This window comes from Panthera tigris, chromosome C2, assembly GCF_018350195.1.
Source record: "Panthera tigris isolate Pti1 chromosome C2, P.tigris_Pti1_mat1.1, whole genome shotgun sequence".
Classification (NCBI taxonomy): Eukaryota; Metazoa; Chordata; class Mammalia; order Carnivora; family Felidae; genus Panthera; species Panthera tigris.
Genome location: NC_056668.1, coordinates 101492212 through 101514759, shown reverse-complemented (window position 1 = coordinate 101514759; position 22548 = coordinate 101492212). Strand labels below are relative to the sequence as shown.

At 33.3% G+C, this 22548-nt stretch overlaps 1 long non-coding RNA gene across 2 annotated transcripts in view; it reads left to right on the top strand.

Moving 5' to 3' along the window:
- The window catches only part of LOC122230503, a 45793-nt gene extending 30554 nt beyond the window's left edge, over positions 1-15239 (top strand). Inside the window, exons 2-5 of one of the 2 annotated variants that reach the window (XR_006207493.1) lie at positions 6063-6135; positions 7114-7183; positions 7279-7339; positions 15145-15239. This is a non-coding gene — a long non-coding RNA (uncharacterized LOC122230503). The remainder of the gene's footprint in view (positions 1-6062; positions 6136-7113; positions 7184-7278; positions 7340-15144) is intronic. The other variant, XR_006207492.1, reaches the window with a different exon arrangement.
- Positions 15240-22548: the final 7309 nt, after the last annotated feature.

Below are 22548 nucleotides of genomic sequence, written 5' to 3'. Positions count from 1 at the left end.
CACTTTTTGGAATAGTTTGAGAAGAATAGGTAGTAACTTTTTTTTTTTTTTTTTTTTTTACAAGTGTTGTAGAATTTACTGTGAAGCCATCTGGTCTTGGACTTTTGTTCATTGGGAGTTTTTTTTTTTATTTTTTTAAGTAGTCTTCACACCTGTGTAGAGCCCAATATGGGACTTCATCTCACAACCCTGAGTTTAAGACCTGAGCTAAGATCAAGTGTTGGAGATGTAACTGACTAAGCCACCTAGCCACCCCTGTTGGTAGTGTTTTTGATCACTGATTCAGTCTCCTTGATGTTAATCAGTCTGTGCAATTTTCTGTTTCTTCCTGATTCAATTTGGGACATTATATTTCTCTAGGAATTTATCCATTTTTTCTAAAATATCCAATTAGTTGGCATGTAAGTTTTCATAATATTCTCCTGTAATCCTTTGTATTTGTGGTGTCGATTATTTCTCCTTCATTTATGACTTTATCTGACTCTTTTTTTTTTATGAGTCTGGGGCTAATGACTCACCAATTTCCTTGCTCTTTCAAAGACCTAGCTCTTGATTTCATCGTGTTCAATTTTTTTAAGTCTCTCTATCATTTACTTTAGTTCTACGCTGTATTATGTCCTTTCTACTGGTTTTAAGCTTTGTTCCTCTTTAGTGTAAACTTACATTGAGATTTCTCTTCATTCTTGTGTAGGCCTATATTGCTATACACTTCCCTCTTAGAATAGCTTTTGCACCATCGTATTATCCTTTTGGTTTGTCTCCATGTATTTCATTAAATTTACTCTTTATTAGTTGAGACATTCATTGTTTAGTAACATGTTATCTAACTTCTATGTGTTTGTGTCTTTCTAGATTTTTTTTGTGGTTGATTCCTAGTGTCATAGCATTGTGGTTGGAAAAGGTTCATCTGACTTCAGTCTTTTGAATTTGCAAAAACTTGTCTGTGGCCTAACAGGAGATCTATTCTCTAGAATATTCCATGTGCACTTGAAAAGAAAATGTATTTTATTCTGTTTGGATACAATGTTCTGAATATATCTTTTAGATCCATCTGGCCAAGGTGTCATTCAAAGCCACTGTCTCCTTGTTGATTTTTGTTGGATGATCTATCCATTGATGTAAGTGGGGTATAATATAATACTATTATTTTATTACAATTGATTTCTTGTTTTATGTCTGTTATTAGCTCCTTTATGTATTTGGGTGTTTCATGTTGGATTGTTTCCCTTATGATTAGGTAGTATCCTTCTTTGCCTCTTGTTATGGTCTTTTAAAGTCTATTTTGTGCAATATAAGTATTGCACTCCAGCTATCTTTTTACTTCTATTTGCATGATAAATGCTTTTCCATCCTTCACTTTCAATCTGCATTTGTCTTTAGGTCTGAAATGAGGCAGCATATAAATGTATAAAATTGCTTTTTTATACAGTCACCTCATATCTTTGTCTTTGGGCATTTAGTCTATTTAAATTCAAAGTAATTATTGATAAGCATGTGTTTATTGCCATTTTGTTACTTGTTTTATGATTGGTTTTATAGTGCTTTCTTCTTGCTCTATTCCTTTGTAATTGTATGTTGTTGTTGTTTAGTATAATGCTTGGATTCCTTTCTCTTTGTTTATTGTGTGACAGGTTTTTGGTGCATTGCTACCATTAGGTTCATATATAATATTTTATGTGTATAGCAATCTATATTAAGTTGATGGCCACTTAAGTTTGAACCCATTCTGAAGTACTAAATTTTTACTCCTTGCCCACATTTTATGTATATGCCACACTTTACATTCTTTTTTGTTAATCTTTTGACTGATTTTTGTAAATATAAAACCATTATGTAGGCTAAAGTAGTAAAAGCAATTATAAGTGATTAATGTACTCTATTATATGTTTGCATTTTTACTTGAATTTTTTTCTTCTCATAATTTTCTTATTCCTACTTATGATCTTTTCACTCAGAGAATTTTCTTTGTTGTTTATTGTAAGGCTGGTGTAGTGGTCACAAATTCTTTTAACTTTTGTTGGGAAACTCTCTCTCCTACTCTGAATGATAGCCTTGCTGGAGAGAGTATTATTGGTTGCAGGTTTTTTGGGGTTTTTTTGTTTTTTGTTTTTTGTTTTTTTCCTTTCAGCACTTTGAATACATTGTGTCTCTCCTTTCTGGACTTAAAAGTTTCTGCTGATATGTTGCTTACAAGAGATTCACTTTAGGCACAGAGACACATGCAGACTGAACATGAAGGAATGGAAAAATATTTACCTTGTAAATGGAAGCAAAAAGAAGGTTAGCATAGCAATACTTAGACTTTAAAACAAAGGTAATAATAAGAGACAAAGGATACTACATAATCATAAAAAGAACAATCAAAAAGGAGAATAATTTTACATATTTATGCACCTAACATGAAAGCACCTAAATACATGAAGCAACTGTTAACATAGAGGAATTAACATAGAGGAAGAAATTGATAGTAAAGCAGTATTAGTCCAGGACTTTAAACCCCACTTAGATTATCCAGATGGTAATCATCAAGGAAACAGCAGATTTTAATGATACATTAGACTAATGGATCTCTCAAATATATGCAGAACTTTCTTTCTCTCTAAAACCACTGGAATAGACATTCAAGTACACATGAAACATCTTCTAAGATAAAGTTTGAAATTATATAATGTATCTTTCCCACCCACAACTCTATGAAAATAGAAATTACAGGAATAAATATAGAAACACTAATACATGGAGGCTAAATAAAATGACACTAAAAAATTAAGGGGTCTACCAAGTAATCAACAGCAAATCAAAAAACACATGGAAACAAATCAAAACACAATGGTAGAAAATCTAAAATATAAGTTTGTAGCAATACAGACCTATGTCAAGAAAGAAGAAAAATCCTGAATAAACCTCCTAACATTATTCCTAGAGGATCCAGAAAAAGAAAAAGCTTAAAGAAGTATAAGGAAGAAAATAATAAAAATAAATATCAATGAAACCAGACATTTGTTCTTTAAAAAAGATAAGATTTATAAACCTTTAGCCAGACTTACCAAAAAGAGAGAGAGGACTTAAATAAAGTAGGACAAATATAAAGATAATGTTATGAAAAACTATATGCAAACAAATTGGATGACCTAGAAGAAATGGATAAGTTTGTAGAAATCTATAACCTTCCAAAACTGACTCAGAAATAGAAAATTGAAACAAACTAATTAGTCACAATGAAATGGAATCAGTAATTAGGAAATTCCAAATGGGGTCCCTGGGTGGCTCAGTTGGTTAAGCATCAAACTCTTGATATCAGCTCAGGTCACGACATCACAGTTTGTGGGACTGAGCTCTGAGTCAGGACTCACTGACATTGCAGAGCCTGCTTAGTATTCTCTTTCTCACAAAAACAAGTATACATTTAAAAAATAATATTAAGAAACTCCTAACAATCAAAAGCCCAGGACTAGATGGCTTCACAGGTGAATTCTACCATTTAAAGAAGAATTAATACCTGGTGTACCTGTGTGGTTCAGTTGGTTAAGCAACAGGCTGTTGATTTCAGCTCAGGTCATGATCTCATGGTTGTGAGACTGAGCCCTGCATCAGGCTCTGGCACTGCGTGTGGAGCCTGCTTAACATTCTCTCTCTCCCTCTGCCCCTCCCAGACTCACTGTCTCAAAAAACAAACAAACAAACAGGAAGAGAGTACCTATTCTTATGAAACAATTCCAAATAATAGAAGAGAAAAGAAAACTTCCTAATTCATGCTACAAGCCCAGCATTATCCTGAAACCAAAAATAGACAAAGATACTACAAAACAAGAAAACTACAGGCCAATTATATAATGGAGATAGATGCAAAAATCCTCAGCAAAATATTAGCAAACCTAATCCAATAATACATTAAAAAATTATTCACCATGATCAAGTGAAATTTATTCCACAATTGCATGGGTGGTTGAATATTTATAAATCAATGTGATACAACACATTAATAACAAGAGAAATGATAAAAACCAAATAATCACCTCGATAGATGCAGAAAAAGAATTTGACAAAATACAACATCCATGGATAAAAACTATTAATGCAAAATCAGAGGAAACGTATCTCAACATACTAAATGCCATATATGAAAAAAAAACAGCTTTTCCTCTGAGATCAGGAACAAGACAAAGATGCACACTCTCACCAGTTTTATTCAACATAGCGCTGAAAGCCCTAGCCACAGCAATTACAAGAAATAAAAGGCATCCAAAGTATTAAGGAAAAAGTAAAACTTCACCTTTTGCTGTTGGCATGATACAATATGTATAAAACCCTAAAAACTGCTCCAAAAAACTACTAAACTAATAAATAAATTCAGTAAAGCTGCAAGATACATTAATATACAGAAATCTGTTGCTTTTCTGTACAGTAATAATAAAGTAGCAAAAAGAGAAGACAATAATCCCATTTATAATTGTACCAGAAAGAATAAAATGCCTAGGAGTAAACGTTTAAACCTTCAAAAACTAAATAGGCCACAAACTATGGTAAAGATATCCTAAACTCATGTATCGGAAGGACAAATATGGTTAAAGTGTCCATACTGTACAAAGCAATATACAGATTTAATATAATCCTTAAAGTTATGAGACCACAAAAATCCTTGAATACCCGAAGTCATTTTGAGGAAGATGAACAAAGCTGGAGGTGTCCCAATCCCAGATTTTAAGATACACTACAAAGCCATAGTAATCATAACAGTGTGATACTAGCACAAAAATAGGCACATATATCAATGGCGCATAACAGCCAGAAATAAACCCAACATTTATGGTCAATGTAATCTGTGACAAAAGAGGCAAAAAATACAATAGGGAACAGAATAGTCTCTTCAACAAATGGGCTAGGAAACCTGGACCACTTTCTCACACCATACATAAAAATAAACTCAACTTGGTATAAAGACCTAAATGTGAGACCTGAAACCATAAATCTCCTGGAAGAAAACAGTTAGTGATTTCTCTGACACAGCCATAGAAACATTTTTCTAGGTATGTCTCCTTAGGCAAAAAAACAAATGCAAAAATCAACCATTGAGACTGCACCAAGATAAAAAAAGTTCTGCACAGCAAAAAAATGAAACAAAAAAATTAACAAAGTGAAAATATAACTTACTGAATAGAAAAATGTATTTGCAAACGATATTTCATATGGAGTTAATATCCAGAATATATGAAGAACTTAGGTGACACCAAAAATATTCAATTAAAAATGAATAGACATTTTTCCAAAGAACACATCCATATGGCCAATATACAAATGAAAAAATGTTAAACATCACTAATCATCAGGGAAATGCAAATCAAAATCACCATAATATGTAACCTCACACTCACCAGAATGGCTAGAATCAAAAACATAAGAAATAACAAACGTTGGTGGGAACGCAAATTGGTAGGTGCTGTGGAAAACAGTTCGGAGGTTCCACAAATTTAAAAATAGGATTAACATATAATCCAGTAATTCCATTATGGTATTTACCCAAGGAAAATAAAAACACTGATTTGAAAAGACATATGCACCCCCCATGTTTATTGCAGCATTATTTACAATGGCCAAGATATGGAAGCAAGACATCTATCAACAGATATAGAAGATGTGGTATATAAGGAATATTGAAATATTACTCAGCCCTGCAAGGAGATCTTTCCATTTTCAACAAAATTAATGGACCTAGAGGAAACAATGCTAAGTGAAATATGCCAGAAAGACAGAAATTCCATATGATTTCACTCAAGTGTGGAATTTAAGAAACAAAAAAAAAAAGAGAATAGACTTGGAAATACAAAGAACTGGTGGTTGCCAGAAAGGAGGTGTGTGTGTGGTGGGGTGGGTGTGTGTGAAATAGATAAAGGGATTAAGAGTACGTTTATGATAAACACTGAATAATGTGTAGTATTTTTAATAATTATACTTGAGTAAAAAATTTAAAATATTTACTTTTAGACTGCCAGACACTGTAGCAATAAATCAAATTGATTTTCTGATAGCTTACTTCATAATTTAATGTCATCTTTTATACACAGACACCACTCCTGCTCTCACCTTGTTGGTTGGCCGTTCTTTCAGGAATTCTCTGTTGTACTCTCCATTGCATTGGTGAGTCATTTTTGTTTTAAAATATATCCTGGAATTCTTTTAAAGCAATGATAACATTAATTGAATATTTATTATATATGCAGAAGTTCAGTGCCTTTCATATAAGTCTTTAATCTTTAGCCTTAAAAAATAATGAAGGAAGAAGTATAGTTCATTATCCTTCAGAGGAAATGGAGATCAAGAGAAGCAGAGTTACTTAGCTAAACACATATGCCTAGTGATACACAAGTGTGCCTGTGTAGCCTCCCTGTTTTTCATCCATTCAATGTACCATATATTGATTGCCTGTTATGTGCCTCTCTTACTATTAAGCATCCAAGAGTCTAGACAAATGTGGTTCCTCTCCCTGTGGAATTGACAGTGGCCGAGTGATGACAATTTTACTAAAGAGTAGCAAGGAAAAGAGTACACTATTGAAATCTGCACTGTGGAGCAGGGACAAATCTTTTATTAAGTAGTATCTAATAAAAAGTTAAACTGTGATCTGAAAAGTCATTTATATTTAGCTAAGCAAACACTTATGAAAGACAGGAGTCACTGGACAATGCTTAAAAAATAAATTTTCAAAGTGAACCATGTTGAGTTTCATAAAATGAAACAAGGATAGTTGCCTGGGGCTCAGAGAAGCTGAAAGAATTTTGTTTTGTTTCCTCTCTCTTTTCAAAGACTCTTTGTATACTTTGTGTTTATGGTATTTAAAAAAAAAAGCTGAATATATGTCAGTATGTTTATTGAAAAAATGAGAAAATCATATTTAGCACGAATAAAAATAAAATACATCTCTGATAGCCAGAGATAACCACCGTTAGCTCTTTGATGTTTATCCTTTCTGATATCCTCTCTATGTAGGAATGTGCACATTTTTACAGAGAAAAAAATATGAACTCACAGATTGCTGTGAAGACTTTTCATTAATGTGATATTTTTAATTCTTTTCCATATGCATAAATTTTCATCTGCAAAATAACACATGAATAGTATGGTACTATATAATAATGGACAGATAGATCACTGTGCTACTGTACACAAACATCAGACTAAAGAAGAGGTAATTTATTTAAAAATTATTTTGAAACATTTCTTAATAACATGCAAAAACTCTATTTTAATCCTTAACTTCTTTTTTTTTCATATACTCTACAGATCTCAACATGAATGACTATTTTGCCTAAATTTATACTCACAGACTTGGAGTAAGATGGAGGTATGAAATGAACATGAGCTTTCAAATGAGATTATTTGTAACATAAAAACAAATTGATCCCACTTAATAAATTACCAATAAGCTCTACTTAATGACTTCATTGGTATTATACAATATTTCAAGAGAAAATTACAAACATACTTGCAACACAGATAAAGCGTTGATATGTAAGCAGCTTGTATAATGTGGGAAAATTTCCAATGCTCAATTGGAAAATCTGGTAAAATTCATGAGCAGAATAAAATTTTAAAACATACCTGACAATCTCACCCACACACCAAACAAAAAGAATCCTCAACTCTTCTGTAAAATTTCTCTTTATATTCCTGCTATATGACATCAAGCTCACTTCTGATGATGCTTTTTCTCTTGAAGCTCTCTTAAAAGGTGTAAGACAGGTGCACCTGCAGGGGTCAGTAGGTTAAGCCTCTGGTTCTTTATTTGGGTCAGGTCCTGATCTCACAGTTTGTGAGTTCAAGCCTGCATCAGGCTTGATATATCATCCATGATATTACATACAACCCTCTTTTCTGTATGCATAGACTAGCATTTAAGGGTCATATCTCCAACCATGATGTAGATTCACTCTTACTTTCTCAGGGACAGTTTCACCAGTTCTCTTACTCTGTAAGCAACATGAGAGAACATCTTCAAAAATATGTTTTGTTTCCTGTCAAATCTCCAAAGCCTATAATAGTATAGTACTTCGAACCTAGTGAGTACTAATGAGTGAAGATAAAATGAAAGAGAATGATATATCATTTTTACCAGTCAAATTTAAGGTACTATTTTTTAAGTTTATTTATTTGAGAGAGAGAACTTGTGCATGCAAGTGGGGGAGGGGCAGAGATAATTCCAAACAGGCTCTTCACTGTCACCACAGAGCCTGATGCAGAGCTGGAACCCACAAACCATGAGATCATGACCCAAACTAAAGACGTGTAACCAATTGAGCCACCTAGGTACCTCATAAACTACTATTTAACCTGTCAGGCAGAATGAAGGGATTACTCACTGCCATGGTAGATAGGCATTTGAAATTAAATATTTTTCAAAAGCAGTCTGACAAAACAATCCTAGATTCACAGACTCAAAGCCTCAATATGGCAATCTTACTGTTTATGGCCTCCTTTAAGTAACAAGGCAACTATTAATAAATATATAACAGATTTGTTTATGAAATGTCAATTTGAGGGAAAAAATTAAAAACAAAGCAAATATTTAGACCAAGTATGATGAGTCTACATGTTCATAAAATGTATGTGCTATTGCAGTCACATGCATAAAGCACTTCTATTTACTTTGGAAAATGTTTGGTATTATGGCCACCTGGAATGCCACTCAAGGCGTGGCCCAATCTTTAACCTCTTCCTAGAGGATTACTCCTATAATCCTCACATGAGAGAACTAGCCAAGAAGTTTTGAATATTTTTTTTATTACTAGCAGTCAAGTTCAATACACTAAATACATCTCTCAGCAACATTACCCCTCCCCAAAGTCATGTCTGATTGAAAATCTATGAGCCAGCCCAATACTAGGGTAGCCTAATGCCATCTCTTTGAGTGTAAGTGAGGGTAAGCAGGTGGTTTCTTGAGGAGATATGCAGGAAGTAAGGTCTGGTCTTAAAATTATTTCCCAATTAAAAAAGAATAGTTTATGTTTTTAATAATTACACTTATTTATGGCCATATATTAGACTGAAAAGTATCTCAAATGGAGTTTTGCTTTTATACCTATGCATATATAATACATATACTCACACAAAATGTAAGAATACAAGCCTCCAGAAAAAAAGATAATAAAGTCACTTGTGAAATCAAAGCTTCAGTATCTGCTTGCTTCACCTGCCGAAGAAAATACTTGGGCTTATACTTTATGGTTAACAAGACTGAACACTTTTGAAACATACTTCTCTAGTCACCCAACCTGTAAATTAAATACATCAGCAATGCAATTATTGCACTGTGCTCTTTTCACAGGTATAAATCACATACAAAAGAATTGCAGAACTGAGAAACAAAACTATAATTTATGTTTTACTGTTAACACCTGAAACTCCACATGTAAACCAGTGTTCTGAAGTTGCAAATAGGTTCCATGCCAGTTATAATGAGGTAACTTCAGAACTAGAAAAGGAAATCAGACTAGAAAGCAGTGATATTTTATGGAACCATTCTCTTTCATAACTTGTTTTTTTCTGTGTTTTACATACCTTTAATAGAATAGTCACGCAATTTTTTTAAATAAAAATTTAGGAAAATAAAAACCACAGTATTAGTTGGTTCTAAAAACACCCACCAGAAAGTTATTATTAACAATATAATTATTTATATACAATATACAAATTGTATATAATTGCACACATAGTATAATTATAGATGTACTATTGCTCAATGCAGAAAACACTTAAAGACAAACATTTTATAATTTTTTTTAACGTTTATTTATTTTTGAAACAGAGAGAGACAGAGCATGAATGGGGGAGGGTCAGAGAGAGAGGGAGACACAGAATCTGAAACAGGCTCCAGGCTCTGAGCCATCAGCACAGATTCCTGACACGGGGTTTGAACTCACGAACCGCGAGATCATGACCGAAGTCAGACGCTTAACCGACTGAGCCACCCAGGCGCCCCAAGGACTTCAACATTTTAACAGCTTTTCTCAATTCAGGGATTCTACTTTTCCTTAGGATTTACCTAAAGAATGTTTTGATTGTAGGTTAATATTTTCTTTTACTTCCTCTTTCTCATTAACCTTGCCAGATCCTTCCTTGATCTTTTCAGAGTAATCCTTCTATTATTGAATTTATTGAATTGAATTTATTTTCATTTTATTTAATAATTTCTATTTTTACAGCCCTTTATGGTTGCATTTTTTACATATTGATCTACTTAACACTATGATAATTTTGTTTTAATAATGAAAGTATTCACAGTTTTAAGAAAGTATTTTCAAGATAACCTGTGTTTGAATATTGATTTGTTTTTACTTATATTTCCAACACATTTAAACCATACTAGTTTTCTAAAACATGGTCTGAAAGTGGAACTTTGTATAATTAAAATAAATCAGGTTGCAAAGCATTTCCTAGACTTCAGATTTCAAATAGGATTCTCAGCTCTGGCTGCACAGAAGTACCTGGTGGGGAGAAAATATACCAGATAATAAGGCCCTGTATCTAGATTCTGTTTAAGTTTCTTGTAATATATAATCAGAATTGAGGACTATTTAATTTAGGGTTACAGATTGAAATAAGAATATAGACAATATGATTTGGGCAAGTACAGCCCCAAAGTATAAACAGTGTGTCACAATTTTTAACTTGCTTTCTGATCCATAATTTAAGTAATTATTTTCCTATTTCCCAATTTTATAAATTTGATAAATTTAAAACGAGAATATAAAATAATTCATGTACTTAAAAAATACAGAAAAACAACTTGTCCCTGGGTATGGGCAAAATTTCCATCAAGTTAATTTTGCCACTCTTTAACTTTCAGGATTTTATTTTATGGTAAACCAAGTGTCCAAAACAGTCTTACCACTCTTTCTTACTCCAACTTATTATAGGATAAGTCTCTTCTTTGGTCTAGAAATAAGGAGAAAATCAGTGACCAACTGAAAAATCAACACTCATTTAATAGGGAAACTATTCTTTAACCTGGCTGGGCATAAAATTCAACTTTTAACAAAGATTCCCAGACTATATACCCAAGGTGCTGGATCAGTGGATCTGAGTTAAAGTCCTGCTTCTCTGTAATTTTTAAAGCCTTAACAGTGATTCCGATGTACATTCAAAAAGAAGAGCCACAGTAGCAAACAAATAAAAGCATTTGTTTATTATAAGTCATTTAAATCAGGAGCCTCTAGTATAGTAAGTGGTCATTGGAGGCATGGCCAACTACTTTCTTTTTATAAAGTTTATAAAATTGCTCTATTTAAATTGATAAAACATACAATTGCATAATTTGCATATTATGAATCCCAAATAAGCTTTATATCCTTGCTATTTACTAAAATTTGCCAAAGACCATGATGAATTAGCATATTGAATGTCTCCTGATTTTCTAGTTGTTAATCATTTTGTTGCTATTAGTGCTATTTGGTTTTAGATTCTTTTTAGGTATCAAGTACTTCAGTTGAATGTTGAGAAGTGTTCTTTAATTGGCTAGTTTCCATTTATTATCCTCAGTAGCAACCTCTTCTTTCAGTGATTTCTTTAGCTTTAAGAATTATTTTTATATGAGTACTTAATATGTCAAATAAAATTTAACAGACCTGTTGATTAAAATGGGATAACAAAGTCCCCTTCTATTGTAGTATTGCATATATGTTTTCCCCTTAGATCATTGAGATGAAAACCAATAATAAAACATTTGCCTTAAGTGACACATTAGGTCACATAGACTTGAAATACACATGGTTTATCCTAAAGTAAAAGAACACACATTCTTCTCAAGTGCACATGAAGTATTCTAAAGGACACATTGCATTTTAGACCACAAAACAAGTCTCAATAAATTTCAGAACACTGAAATCATAATGGTATGATTTCATACCACAATGGTATGAAACTAGAAATCAATTACAAAAAGAAAATTGAAATACTGAATAGTATGTGGAGATTCAATAATATGCTACTGAATAATCATTGGGTCAAAGAAAAAAAATGAAAAGAGAAATCAAAAAATACCTTGACAGAAATGAAAATTAAAGTACAAGATATCAAAACTTATGCAGCAAAAGCAGTTCCAAGAGGGAAATTCATAGTGATAAATGCCTAAATCAAGGAACAAGATGATCAACAACCAAACTTTACACATTAGTTAACTAGAAAACACAAAGCCCAGTTAGTAGAAGAAAGAAAACAATAACGATTAGAGTGGAAATAAAATAGAGGCTAAAAAGATTACAGAAAATAACAATGAAACTAGGAGCTGGTTCTTTGAAAAATTACCAAAATTTACCTACACTAAGAAAAACAAAGACTACTCAAATAATTAAAATCAAGTGAAGGAGGAGATGTTAGAACTCACAAAACAAATATAAAACATAAGAGACTACTATGAATAATTATGTCCCGACAAATTGGATAACCTAGAAGAAATGGATAAATTCCTAGAAACACATAACCTGAATCTTGAAGAAATATAAAATGTGAACAGACTAATTACTAGTATGGAGATTGAATCAGAAGTCAAAATTCTTTCAACAAAACACCAAAACCAGACTGCTCTATGGTGATAAACGCTATCAAACATTTTTTTTTGTTTGTTTGTTTTAATGCCAATCCTCAAACTCTTGCAAGAAAGTAAAAGAGGAGGGATTACATTCAAACTCCTTTTACATGGCCAACTATACCCTGATCCCAAAATGAGAAAAAGAGTACATGAGAAAGAAAATTACAAGCCAATATCCCAGTGAACATAGATACAAAAATATTCAACAAAATATTAGCAAACACTATCATCAAGATCGTAAAGATCACACACCATCATCAAGTGGGATTGGTTACAGAGGGGCAAGGATGGATCAACATATGCACATCAATCAGTGTGAGACACCACATTGACAAAACAAGGGATAAAAATCATCCAATTATTTCAAAAACAGAAAATGCATTTGTCTGAATTTAATATCAATTCATGATAAAAACTCTCAACAAAGTGAGTACAGAGGAAATGTATTTCATCATAATAAAGACTATATATTACAAGCCCATAGCTAACATCATAGCAAAAAGCTGAAACTTTTCCTTTAAGCCTGGGACTAAGACAAGGATGCCTACTCTTGGCACTTTTATTCAACATAATATTGCAAGTCCTCTAGCTGCAGAAATCAGACAAGAAAAAAGGGAAAAGACATCCAAATTAGTAAAACAAATAAACAAAACATTTGCAGATGGCATAATTTTACGTCTAAAAAATTTAAACTGCACCAAAAACTAAATTAAAAAAATTAAGTAAACTCCATGGTGAATGTGGGGCTTGAACTCACAACCTTGAGATCAAGTCACAGGTTCTACTGATTGAACCAGCCAGGAACCCCCCCCCCCAAAAAAAAATTCTTATAATAAACTAATTTGGTAAAGTTTCAGGAAACAAAATCAGTACTCAAAAATCTGTTACAATTTCATACACTAACAACTATTTGAAAAATTAAGAAAATGTTCCCATTTACAATTGCATCAAAAAGAATACCTAGAAAAAGGATACAAAGATACTGACTTAAAGGTATACATGCACCTTGAATTTTAGAGCAGTATTAACAATAGTCAAATTATGGAAAGAGCTTAAATATCGACTGATGAATGGATAAAGAAGACGTGGTTTATATCTGCAAAGGAATACTACTCATCCATCATAAAGAATGAAATCATGCCATTTGCAGTGATATGGATGAAACTAGAGTATATTATGCTAAGCAAAATAAGTCAGAGAAAGACAAATACCATATGGTTTCACTTATATGGGGAATTTAAGAAACAAAAAACATATGAACATAGGGGAAGGGAGGAAAAAAAAGAGGAAGACAAATCATAAGAGACTCCCGATGATAGAGAACAAACAGGGTTGACGTAGGGAGATTGGTGAGGGATGGGCTAATTGGATGATGGGTATTAAAGAAGGTACTTGTGATGAGCACTGGGTGTTATATCTGACGAAAAAGTCACTAAATTCTCCTTAACCAAATATGACTCTATAACTCACTATAATTTAAATAAACACTTGAAACAAAAAAAAAACACAGCTAAAATAAAGGATTATAACAGTCTATGGGCAATTGTACACCAACAAATTGGACAATATAGAAGAAATGGGTAAATTCCTAGAAACATACAACCTACCAAGACTGAATCATGAAGAAACAGAAAATCTAAATGGACCTGTTAATATTAAGGAGATTGAACAAGAAATCAAAACCCTCACAACAAACTAAAGTCCAAGATGAACAGCTTCACTGGTGAATTCTACCATACATTCAAAAAATTAATACCAGTCCTTTTCTCACTCTTCCAAAAACAGAAGAAAACATGCTTCCAATTTCATTTTAGAAGGCTAGCATTACTGAAACCAAAACTACATGAGTATGTCATGAGAAAAGAAAATGACAAATATCCCTAACAAACATAAATACAAAAATCCTCAACAAAACATTGCCTAAACAAAGTCAACAATACATTAAAAGGTTTATATACCATGATCAAGTGTGATTTATTCCAGGGATGCAAGGATGATTTGACATCTAAAATCAATGTTATATACTGCACTAACAAAGATTAGCAATCATATGATCATCTCACTAGATTCAGAAAAAGCATTTACAAAACTCAACATAGTTTATAATAAAAAGTCTCAAAGAGGATATAGAAGCAGCATAATAAAGGCCATGTATAACAGCCCACAGCTAACATTATACTCAATGGTAAAAACCTGAAAACTTTTCCTTTAAGATCAAGAACAAGATAAAAATTCCCTCTAATCACTTTTATTCAACATAATATTGGAAGTCCTGGCTAGAAAAATTAGGCAAGAAAAAAAAATTATTAAAACACATCCAAATAGGAAAGGAAGAAGCAAAACTGTCACTATTTGCAGATGGCATGATTTTACATATAGAAAACCCTCAACACTCCAACAATTCTGAATTCATTTATTCTGAATTCTCTTATTCTAAAAGTTGAAAGATAAAATCAATATACAAAAATTTGTTAGTTTTATACACTAATAACGATCAGAAAGAGAAATTAAGGGGAGTTGGTGTAAGTTGTGGTGTAAGATCTTGAACTCATTCTCTTCCCCAGATACAACAAACATATAACTACATATGGAATAATTTCCACTAAGGCCAAAAAGTTGGATAAACAGAGCCTCTCCAAAAGACAAAAGGACAACACTAAAACAGGTAAGAGAGACAGACATACCGTGTTGCTGAAAATCCACATAGATCCACATATCAGGAGGGATCTCAGAAGTATGGAACTTTTCCCTGAGGAGTGAGGGGTTTATCCTCCATACCAAGTACCCTAACCTTTAGATCCTGCTTGAAAGATGATCCCCCTAAACGCTAGTCTTTGAAAACCAACAGGAATATCCAAGATAACCATAAATCTATATGGAATAAAGAAATACCTCTTAAAGAGCCCTTGTGCATATTTGCTCACCTCAGGACCCTGTGTAAAACCACTAATTTGAAAAGCACCCAGGCTGCATGTGAAAGAGAACAACTTACTAGTCTTAAAAAAACTAAGGAAGAGGAAGAAAGCTGGGACGGAGACACTGATTGGTCTCCTATTTGTGACTTCATTCTACCCTGTGAAGGCCAATGTTCACCATTTAGGAACTATTCCTTTAAACTGCTAGGGTTGGAATATGCACCCAGCTAAGAACCCCACCCATCCCCACGGCACAACCAGATGTTGTAGCCAGGGTTGAACAGAACTGCCAATTCCTGCTCATTTCAGTCTGGATGAGCATCAGAACCACTGACTTCTATGCTCTACTGTAGCTGCATGCTACAGTCAGGCCAATTGAGAGCCCGCCCGCCCCCCCATAACTTTGCTGCATTGCAGCCACACATGGCAGTTGAGCTAGGCACCAGCCCTGCTTACTCCCATGTCTCAGCACAAATGCATTGCAGCCAGAGAGGGCATCAGTCCCACCCGCACCTATACCTCAGATGCAGCCCAAGCAAAGCAAGTAGGCTTTGAGAGCCTAGCTCTGGTTGTTAAAGGTTATTGTGCTACTGGGCTCCATTTTGCATCTCCTATAGAAGACTGTCCCTTCAAGAATAGGATAGGTAGTTGATTTGCTAATACATAAGAACACACACAGAGACAAAATGGGGAGACAGTAATATGTTCCAAATTACAGAATAATGCAACACATTACAAAAAAGACATTAATGAGATGAGGATCAGCAATCTACCTGATGAATTCAAAATAACAGTAATAAAGTTGCTCACTCATAGGTATGGAAGATCGTGGAGTAGAAGGATCCCTAGCTTAACTCCCACAGACACATCAAATCTACGGCTACATATAATGCCTTTCACTCTGAAAATAACAGAAAATTATCAGACTATGGATACCACAACTATGGATACTTAAAAAAAATCAAGAGGTGTAAGAGGGCCAGGGATGTGGTTTAGACTGAACTTCTGGCATGGTGACCCACAAGTGAGAATGTTCACGGGTAAAGAGATACACCCTGAGGACCAAGGGGATCAGACCCCACATTGGGCACCCCTGGCAGTAGGTACCTGTACTGGGAAGATGCGCTCTTAATGATTTGCTTTGAAAAACAGAAGGACTTAACTACAGGAGAGCTGGAGGGCTTTAGGAAACCAAGACTTTATTCTTAAAGGGCCAGACTACTATACCACTTGGTCAGAGACCCTGCACAGTGGCAGCAGTTTGCAAAACATCTGGGTTATGGCTAGAGAAAATTTGTTGACTGAATTGAGGACATGTGCCTATGGGAAGTGATCTGCAAGAGCTTTCTCCAAGAACAAAACAAAATGTCAGAAAAACAACTAAACAAAGTAAAAAACCAATCTATCTATTAAAGAGCTAAAAGTAATTATCATAAAGATATTCACTGGACTTGAAAGAAGAGGGGATGTTGCAAGTCCTAGTCTCAGCAATCAGACAACAAAAAGAAATAAAAGGCATCCAAATCAGCAAGGAAGAAGTCAAACTTTCACTCTTGGCAGATGACATGATACTCTATGCGGAAAACCTGAAAGACTCCACCAAAAAAAAAAAAAAACTGCTAGAACTGATCCATGAATTCAGCAAAGTTGCAGTATATAAAATCAATGTACAGAAATTGGTTACACTTCTATACACCAATAATGAAGCAGCAGAAAGAGATATCAAGGGATCGATCCCATTTGCAATTACACTAAAAACTGTAAAATACCTAGGAATAAACCTAATGAAAGAGGCAAAAAATCTGTATGCTGAAAAGTATAAAAAGCTTATGAAAAAAATTGAAGAAGATGCAAAGAAACAGAAAAACAGTCCATGCTCGCACATTGGAAGAACAAATATTGTTACAATGCTGATACTACCCAAAGCAATCTACACATTCAATGCAATCCCTATCAAAATAACACTGGCATTTTCCACAGAGCTAGAACAAAAAAAAATCTTAAAATTTGCATGGAACCACAAAAGACCCTGAATAGTCAAAGCAATTCTGAAAAAGAAAACCAAAGCTGGAGGCATCGCAATTCTGGACTTCAAGCTGTAATCATCAACCCAGAAATGGACTCACAAATATATGGCTAACTCATCTTCAATAAAGCAGGAAAGAGTATTTAATGGAAAAAAGACAGTCTTTTCAGTAAATTATGTTGGGAAAATTGGACAGCAACATGCAGAAGAATGAAACTTAACCACTTTCTTTCATCATACACAAAAATTAACTCAAGATGGATGAAAGACAAAATGTAAGACAGGAAACCATCACAGAGAAAATAGGCAGCAACCTCACATTGGCTGCAGCAACTTCTTACTAGACATGTCTCCAGAGGCAAGGGAAACTAAAGCAAAAGTTAACTCTTGGGACCACATCAAGATAAAAAAAAAAAAAAAAAACTTCTGCACAGTTAAGGAAACAAGCAATAAAACCAAAAGACAACTGAAGAATGGGAGAAGATATTTTCAAATGACATATCGGATAAAGGACTAGTATCCAAAATCTATAAAGAATTTATCAAACTCTACACCCAAGAAATAAATAATCCAGTGAATAAATGAGCAAAAGACATGAACAGACACTTTTCCAAAGACAATATCTAGATGGGGGCACCTGGGTGGCTCAGTCGGTTAGGCATTTGACTTTGGCTCTGGTCATGGTCTTATGGTTTGTGGGTTTGAGCCTTACATGGCTCTGTGCTGACAGCTCAGAGCCTAGAGCCTGCTTTGGATTCTATATCTCCGTCTCTCTCTCTCTCTGCCCCTCTCCCATTCGTGCTCTCTCAAAAATAAAACGTTAAAAAAGTTAAAAAAAAAAAAAAAGATATTTAGATGGCTACCAGACACATGCAACGATGCTCAATATCATTCATCATCAGAGAAATACAAATCCATATCACAATGAGATACCACCTCACACCTGTCAGAATGGCTAAAATTAACAACTTAGGAAACAACAAATATTGGCAAGGATGCAGAAAAAGGAGAACACTTTTGCACTGCTGGTGGGAATTCAAACTGGTGCAGCCACTCTGGAAAACAGTATGCAGGTTCCTCAAAAAAATTAAAAATAGAACTACCCTATGACCCAGCAATTGCACTACTAGGTATTTATCCAAAGGATACAAAAATGCTGATTTAAAGGAGTAGATGCACCCCAATGTTTATAGCAACACTATCAACAATAGCCAAATTATGGAAAGAACCTAAATGTCCATTGACTGATGAATACACACACACACACAGTGGAATATTACTCAGCAATCAAAATAATAAAATCTTGCCATTTGCAACAACGTGGATGGAACTAGAATGTGTTATGCTGAGTGAAATAAGTCATCAGGCAGAGATTGATAAATATCATATGATTTCTCTCATATATGGAATTTAAGAAACAAAACAGATGAATATAGAGGAAGGAAAGGAAAAATAATATAAAAAGAGAGGAGGAGGCAAACCATATGAGACTCAAATACAGAGAACAAACTGAGGGTTGCTGGAGGGATGTTGAGTGGGGAATGGGTTAAATGGGTGATGGGCATTAAGGAGGACACTTGCTGGGATCAGTACTGGGTGTTATATGTAAGTGATGAATCACTAAATTCTCCTGAAACCATTTTTTACATTATATGTTAACTAACTTGGATTTAAATAAAATTTTAAAAAAGAAGAATGGATGTACTCAAGTGACAAATTTAACAAGAAAATAGAAAATGTAAAAATCTCTCAGAGCTAAAAATACAATAAGTAAAATAAAAAAAAATAGAGTAGAGGGAATAAACAGAAAAGAAAACAGAAAACAGAGAAAGAGACAGTTTAACAGACTTCTTGGCCACGATCAAGTGTGTTAACATTTACATTATGGGAAAGTGCCAAAAAGAGAAGAGAGAAAGAGGCAGAAAACTTATTTCAAGAAATAATAGCTGAAAACATCCCAAACCTGGGGAAGGAAAGAGATATCCAGGTCTTGGAGTCACAGAGAATACCAAATAAGATGAATAGAAGGACGTCTACAACAAGACACATAGTTATTAAAATGTGAAAAAATTAAAGATGAAGAGAATCTTAAAAACCAGAGAAAAAACACATTTACACAGAAAATAAATCCTAAAGTCTAGCAGTTGATTTTTAGCAGAAACTATGCAAGTCAGAAGGGAGTAGCATGATAATATTGAAAGTGCTGAGAGGAAAAAATCACCAATCAAGAATAGTTATACTACAAGGTTAACATTCAGAAATGAAGGTGAGTGAAATAGTTTCCCAAACAAAAGTTAAGGGAATCAATCATACTAAACTTCCTTACGAGAAATATTAAAAGAATGTCTTTAAGTGGAAAAGTTTGTAAAGAAAGCAATTATAAAAGGAAAAAAAATACACTGGGAAAAGTAAACACATAGTAAATGTAGTATCTCAATCACTAATATGAATATTGAAAGACAAGAGTAGTAAACTCAATTAAATCTATAAAAGCCACTTAAGAGACTTACAAATTAAAATGATGTAAAATACGAAATCATATACATAAGACATAGAGGAATGTAAAAATGTAGAATTTTTGCAATGTGTTTGAACTTAAGTAATCATTGACTTAACATAGACTCCTAAATACATAGAATATTACATATTTACTTCCTGATAACCACAACAGTAACCTATAATATGTACAAAAGATAAAGGAATCTAATAAAATCGTTAAATCACAAGGGAATAGAACAAAAAAGAACTACAAAAATCAAGAATATGAAAATTAACAAAATGGCAATAAGCACATACCTACATACCTAGCAATAATTATTATAAATGTAAATTAACTAAATCAGAAGTTATACGGTGACTGAATGGATACAAAAAAGACCCATCTACATGCTGCCTAGAAGAGATCCACATCAGACTCAAAGACACATAGACTGAAAATGAAGGGATGGCAAAAGATATTCCATGTAAATGGAAGCAAAAATAAAAGTGCAGTAGTAATACTTATATCAGAAAAACTAGACTTTAAAACCAAAACTATAACAAGTGACAGAGAAGGACATAACATAATGATTAAGAGATCAATCCAAAAAGTGTATATAACAATTTTAAATATCTAGCACCAAACATAATAGCATTTAAATATATAAAATATATAATATGTATAATATATATATTAACAGACATAAAGGAAGAAACTGACAGTAATACAATGATAGTAAAGGACTTTATCACTGCACTTACATCAATAGATTAGACAGAAAATCAATAAGGAAACAAAGACTTTTAATGGCATATTAGACCAGATGGATTTAACAGATAAACATTCCATCCAAAAACAGCAGCAAATATTCCTTTCAAATGCTATTGGAACATTCTCCACGAAAATTCACATGTTAAGACACAAGTCTCAATAAATTTAAGACGACCAATCATATCAAGCAATTTTCCTGACCACAATGGTATGAAAAGGGAAATCAATCATAAGAAAATATGGAAAGAACACCAATAAATGGAGGCTAAACAACATTCTACTAAACAATAAATGAGTCAACCAAGAAATCAAAGATAAAATTCAAACAAACAAACATAGAGAGCTACAGGAGTGTCTCTGTTGGTTAAACAGACTTCGATTCAGGTCATGATCTCACAGTTCATGGGTTCAAGATTCATGTCAGGCTTTGTGCTGACAGAGTGGAGCCTGTTCAGAATTGTCTGTCTCTGTCTCTCTCTGTCCTTCACCCCACTTGCATGCACTCTCTCTCAAAAAGAAACATTAACAAAATTAAAAATTAAAAAAAAACATGGAGACAAACTAAAATGAAAAAACAAGGATTCAACAACTTTGGGATGCAGCAAAAGCAATTCTAAGAGGGAAGTTTAAAGCAATACAAACTTAACTGCAAGAAAGAAGAAAAGTCTCAATCTACTCTTACACCCAAAGGAACATAAAAAAGAAGAAGAAATCCCAATATTAATGGAATGAAGAAAATAAAAATAACATTAGAGTGGAAATAAATAAAATATAAACCAAAAAAATAGGAAAAACAATCAATAAAACTAAGAACCAGGTCTTTAAAAAGATAATCAAAATTTATAAACTTCTAGCAAGACTCATCAAAAGAGAGAGGGAGAGAGGACTCATATATATGAAATCGGAAATGAAAGAGAAGTTACAAAGAACACCACAGGAATACAAAGGATTTTAAGAGACTAATATAAAAATTATATACCAACAAATTAACCTAGAAGAAATGGATTAATTCTTGGAAACATACTATCATCCAATAATGAATTAGGAAGAAATAGAAAATCTGACCACAATGATTACTAGTAGTGAAACTGAACTGGTAACAAAAAGTTCCCAACAAACCAAAGTCCAGGACCAGATGGCTTCACAGGTAAATTCTACAAAAAAATTTAAAGACGAGTTAATACCTATACTTTTCACATTATTCAAAAAAAAATAGAAAAGGAAGGAATGCTTCCAAATATATTCTATGAGGCCAGCATTTTTCTGATACCAAAACCAAACAATGCAAAAACAAAGACCCAATATCAGAGATGAACATAGATGCAAAAGTCCTCAATATATTAGCAAACTGAATTGAACAATACATTAAAAGGATAATTCACCACAAACGAGTAGGGTTTAATACAAGGGGTTAAAAATCATACAACACCAAAAAACAAAAACAAATTATTATGCTAAATGTAATAAGTCAAACAGAAAAATACTGTATGATCTCACTTATATGTGAAATCTAAAAAAGAAGCAAAACAAACAACCCAAAAACTGAGATCAAAAAAACAGATTGGTGGTTGCCAGAGGTGGGGGTTTAGGAATGAGGAAAAATGGGTGATGGGGTCAAAAGTTACATATGTCTGGTTATAAAATAAATGAGTCATGAGGATGTAATGTATAGCAAGGTGATTACAGTTAATACTGTACTGCATATTTAAAAATTGCTAGAAGAATAGCTCTTAAAGTTATAAGAAAAAATATAACTATATAAAGTGATGAATGTTAA